Raw genomic sequence first — 6,000 nt, forward strand, 5'->3', positions numbered from 1 at the left:
CTTCTGCAACCTCTGCAGCAGCATCCATGAAAAATGAGCAAAAGGTATTTTATAGCTCCAACTCTTTTACAGATTCCTCCCAAATAAAGTGGTGTGAATACTAAATCACCCTGTCTGGGTGCAGGAAACCGATGTATTCTCTACCTTCAGAAATCCATCCCAGAGGGGCAAACAAAGCCCCTTCTCCAGATTTCCCACAACTACTGCATTCAGTGGCCTCTTTAATAGCGGCTTCCATATTCTCTTGGAATTCCTATAGGATTTAAATTCTCATTCTTGATTCTTTTTTACTGCTTTTTTCCAAAGCAACATTTGCAAATATTTCTTAGGCGGCTGGGTCCGTATCAGTGATGCCCTGGGATGGTTCCCGTCTGGCTGTCACTGCCCTGGCCCACTGCCTCACCCACAGGAACGGGGCACCAATGTGCCCTGCACTCTGTGACGTGTATGTCACGAGGATAAACATGCAGGACCTGTGTCCCTTCACTGTGCCATCAGACTTGGAGTTGTGAGAACAGTAGTTTGCATAAAAATATTTTAGTCTTTTAATTGCTGATAAGCCTTTAGCCAGCACATTTATTTTTATTTCCTAGGGAATAAATAATGTTGGTATGCTCACTGCAGAGGGGATTGTTCTCTCCTCGGTCGATATCCATGCCCAAACACCTGACTGTGCAGAGCTGCCCTGGGTTTGCTGCCAAGCTGATTCAAGAACAGCGTCCAGAAATGCCCTCGCGCACCCTGATAGTGCAGCTTGGCATGGTTCGGAGGCTGAGCATCTGGCGTGGATGGTGCTATGGGTGTCTTGCATGTTGGGGTCCCTCCATGGGACCTGCCCCAAACACTGCTTTGTGGGACCTTTTTGGGTGCCTCGGGTGGTGCTGCTACATGAGGGTCCCAGAGCCATCATCGATATTTGAAAACTCAGCCTGATGACAGTGTGTCCTGCACTCAGCCCTCCCTGTCGAGGATGTGGGTGATCCATCCGCCGGTTCTGTTGCTGGCCAGTCGGCAGCACAGCCCCCTCGGGGGTACAGATGGCAGCTGTGTCCCCGACAGCTGAAATATTCACAAAACCCTGGGTGAGCAGAGCCTGCCATTTGCACAGGGCCGTGGGTGCAAGCCCCTGGTCAGCCACCTTCCCCTTCCCACCCTGGCATTTGGCATTGGGCTTTCTGGGGAACATCCATAATTAGGCTTGTCCCGTGCTCTCTTAGGCAGACCTTTTTGTTATGCTGTTTGCAGTCACTCTGACTCTTGCATATTGCAGTTTAAAAGTTGACAAATCGCCTGTTTCCAATGCCTTTGCTTTTAGAAGAAAACTGAAACCACTATTAGACTTTTAATAATTTAAGATAAAAACGCCGTTCCCTAAGAACGTTCCCTGGCTATATTTTTACAGTCGGGGGATAGAAAGGAACATTACAGGAAATTTAAAGGAGGCTTTCGGTATTAAATCTTCACCTCTTCCAGAAGATAACGCAATTCCGTAAATCTGTGCGAGACCTTTGTTTAACCCACCCCCCGCTATCGCGGGTGAGGTTTTATAGGCGCCTGTCTCGCTGCCGCTCACAGGCTGTGTTTTACATAATACCCTTCAGCATCACTGATATTAACCTTGATGGCATTATTATTGCTATTTACAGTTCATATGCTGGTAATGGTAAACCTGAATGGGATTAATAAAATAAATTAAGTGATGGAAATATTAATGCTATTAACAATCAGTAACAATAGTTGACAGCATAAGAAAAGGAATAACCTGCCATTAACCAAGCAGGGTAGAGTCTCTCTAGCATATGCATAAAGATATCTGACACTTCCTTTTGATAAACCCAAGATTAATTTTCTTTCAAGCAACAACTTTTCTAGAGCCTTCATGCTTCTCTGTTTCAAAACTGAGCTCTTGGCACGTTTCTCACATCGTCTTTCTGATGATCGAGAGCTTAGTCTGCTGCAGGACAGGCTCCAGGCAGGAGCTTTGTGGTGAGCGCAGACCCCACGGCCTCCATCCCATGCTGCTAAACCTCACCTGGTTTTGGTCCCCACAGGGATGCTGGGCTTTGTGAATGCTGCAACACATTCCCTGTGCCCTGAGTTTGCTTTTCTGGGAAAAAAATGACACCCTGCTTCTGGGTGTGAATTTACAGCTAGAGGACCAACTAGTGATGCACAACTGTTCCTTTCTGAATCTGCCATTTCTATGTTTAAAAAGTGAGATCATCCAGCTAGAGGGTTACTGGGCTCTGGTGCATCAGCAGTAGCTGTTGAATATCGTTGAGGGTTGATCTGATGCTGCAAGGGTGAGCACTGCTGGGAACCTCTCCTTTCTATCCCTGCCACCACAACACCGGCTTTGGAGGAGGTGACTTTATCAGGGACTGCAAGAGAAGCAGTAGCTCCTGGGCTTTTAGGTGAGGTGGCTGTGATTTTGCTCAGACGCTTGAGAATAGAAATACGCGTCTGTCTTCCTTTCCTTTTCCTTTCTCACTGTGAGTTGTTCCTCAGCCAGAGCCCAGGTTCATCAGATGTGACCATGTTTCAGCTGGTTTCTGGACTAATGCACTGAGTGCCCTCATACATCGCTGCTCATGGGTCAGATGCCGAGGCTGCTGGGAGGCTTACTTAAGTACTTTGGAAAATTCCCTGCCTAATAAGGTAGGTGAAGATTGGTAAGAAAAAAGCATTGCTAATTTTTTTCCTCTTACAAATGCGTCTTGCCAATCCTTTACAGCTGGCTAAAAGCTAGGATTTCTTGCACTAAGAAAAAAAGTGAGACCATAAATAAACCAGTGCAGGACACCTGGAAAAAATAAAGTGCACTTCTTTACCTTGCGGGGGAAGAGGAATTGGTGTCGGCATGGCTGGTGCACAGAGGTGGTGTGGGAAAAGGAGCCTGGGCTCAAGGCTGGATCAGCGAAGAGATGCTCACAATTGTTTTCTTTCATAACAATTTGTCTGCTGAAACATAGCTTTTTACAGTTATTGATGTTAGTGTTTTGCTGAAGTCTGGATGAAAGAGCACTTGCCACTGTTCTGATAGTACTGCCTTTTGTCAGAACAGAGGCCGAAATCTATTTCTCAATATAACCCCAAATTTCAAGCCCCTCAACCACGTGAGCAGAAAATGGCTCAGCTCCAAAAGCTGCTCCGGGCAGGGAATTCCTGGGAACCCTGCAGGTAAACGGTGTTTTACAGCGTTGTGGTGGCCTAGTGAGAGTGCAGCTCTGCTCTTTTCTTTCACATTTGGTATTTCTTGTGTCCAAACTTCAAATGTGTGGGAATTTGGCTATGGTGAGAAAAACCTCTTTTAGTAACTCATGTTCTCTTTGTGTTTTGGTGGGGACAAAAAGGCTAAACAACCTGAAATACCCCTTAGACAATGCCTTGCAGTAGAAATTGTCTTCCCCCCTCAATTCTCAAAAGCCCTATTTTAGACTTGACTGAAGAGGAATAGAGGACTTTGATCTGGGGACATGAAATATTGCCACAAGAGCCCATTGTTTCACAAACAGACCTTCTCTCTGATGCACTCTCTGCCACTCTCAGAACCTGATACTCTTTACAGAGTGCATCAGACCTGTCTATTCATTATGGACACTGGGAGCAGATTAATAAGTATATGTGCTTTTCCTCAGACTCTGGAAAACTACATGGCAAGCCCTGACCTGCTGTCTGGAGGGCCCCACACCAGCGAGGCCCTTTGCCTCGCGCCTGCAGTCCTTCACTGTGGGAGGAGATGATAACTGTGCACCTGTGTGTGGGTTTCCTTCTTCTGCATGTCAGAGCGTGAGCCACTGGCTTCTGCTACATTCAATACACATTTATCACCAAGATCTATTTAACACTTCGCACATTGTCTCCATCTTTGCTGCTCCACTGTTGGCTACCAAGGTGTTTCCTCTGTGATTGTGTTCTCTTCCATCTGCTGCTGTCCGATCCCCTCTCCGATGCCAGAGGCTGGGTCTAGGGTTGCCGCTCGGTGCCCTGGTGGGATTCCAGGCTTCCAGGCATGCGGCTGTGGCCCTGCAGAAGGGGTTTGGTGCTGGCTTAGAGAGGGGAGTGGGAACGTTGCTCTTGCTCATCCAAAGTGAAGCCACTGCAGGCAGGAAAGCAAACTCAGCAAAACCTGAAGCTGATAAATGATCGTATTGTGCAAATAATGTGCCTAGACATAGCTAGTGTATTTTAATACCAATTTAACACCAAAATGCTAACGTGGGAACACTTCTGAAGAGAGACAATTCCTTTGGTCTCGGAATTGCAGAGTCGTCTTGAGATATTAAGAAAATTTCAGTTTCTAAATTGATATTGGCCTTGATCATCCATTAGCCATCACTTAGCTCCGTCAGCATTTGAACCAGTATCATGGTTTATTCGAGGAAGAACTATTTTCTGTTTAGTTCGTCCGTGGTGAATTTAAAATGGCTGCACTGTGCTGTAAGATGGAGCCTCACTTCACTGTAGACAGAAATGGAATTAGCAAACGTAAATTGTATTCAAAATAGCGGCTCTTGTTTTATCTCATTGCACTTTGCCTTCCTCGCCGTGCTCCTCTCCTTTCCTCGTAAGCTGCCCTGGCCCCTTTCAAGAGCGTAGCAAATAGTCATTACAGGGGAGATTTTTTTTATCCACTGGTTTAACTTGCATATTTCTGCTTCTCTTGCAGCGAGGCTCTGAGGCTGCTGGTTAAAGTTACAGCATGCCATTGGTTTTGCTACACACATTTACTCAGAAGGCTTATAAAATTGCCTAGGAGAATTCACACCAGGGTAAGGCATGGCATACCATGTGTAAACTTGGGAATAATTTTTTTTAATGTTACAAAAAAATTTCAAAATACAGTTTTCTTCACTATTTTTAACTTGACATCACTCTGGCTGCACACGTTTCTAAGCACCTTCAATTCCCATTTGTTTTAGCGCTCACCATCTCCTAAGAGCAATTCAACATCTGAAAGGTTTGGATCCAAAAGGGTTTTGTACGACTAATGCCAGACACTGGGGGGAGGGGGTCAAACGATCAAAGAGAGAGAATTTAATTTTGTTGCTTGGACTTGGTTCGAGGCGTATGTTTTCTAAGCATGGCTTTTTTGGTTCTTTTCCTTTTACACTGACTCGAAGTCAGCCCTTTGGCAAATCACTTAACCCCTAAATCTGTTTTTCCATCTGAAACCAATAACAGCCTGGTGATAAGGATTCTGTAAGTACTAATCCTTCTTATTATCATTCATAATTTTACTCCAAGTTGGGCTGGCGTTGGGTGTAATTGTTTTTATTAGAGAATAATACTGGAAGCAACCATTTATAAACCTCAGTAAATTTGTAGAAACATTTACTCTCAAAGTTTCATGAAGCTTTTTATGATTTCTGTACATATCGTGGTTAACATTTCCAATTAAGCTATCATACATGCTGCATATATTATGTAATTATACCAGACACAGAACGAGCAACTTAGAAATTACAAGACAAGGACGCATACACAACAAAAACTTAATTAAAAATATGAAAGCCATAAGAGCCAGAGAGAAAATTTCAGGAAATTAATAGTCTAGATTAAAAATTATTCAGCATCTTAACTCTAATGGGATACCATTTTAATAGTCAGCATCCATGTCAATATTGGATGTTTAAATCCTGAAATGTGAATTTCCATGCTTTTGTGACATTGACTCACAATCTTAACGTCCTTTTAATGTACTTTTTGTTGTGTAAATCCGTGTAAGTACCATCAGTCATCAAACTTGACATCTGACGGCGTGATGTAGACCCAGCCTGCATGTATTAGGGCTTTTTGTGTTTGTGCAGCGGAACCTACTTACACGAATTCCACTGAAGGCATAAACCTGTTAAAGGAATACATTTTCTTTGCGCTGAAACAATAGACCTGCATCAAAGAAACATCCAGGGAAAGAATAAGTCATTTCAATAGATAAATTTCTTTTCTGCAAGAAGGCAAAATGAATCTGTTGACTTATCAGACCGGTGTGCAAACCAT

This window comes from Cuculus canorus, chromosome 13 (assembly GCF_017976375.1).
Source record: "Cuculus canorus isolate bCucCan1 chromosome 13, bCucCan1.pri, whole genome shotgun sequence".
Classification (NCBI taxonomy): Eukaryota; Metazoa; Chordata; class Aves; order Cuculiformes; family Cuculidae; genus Cuculus; species Cuculus canorus.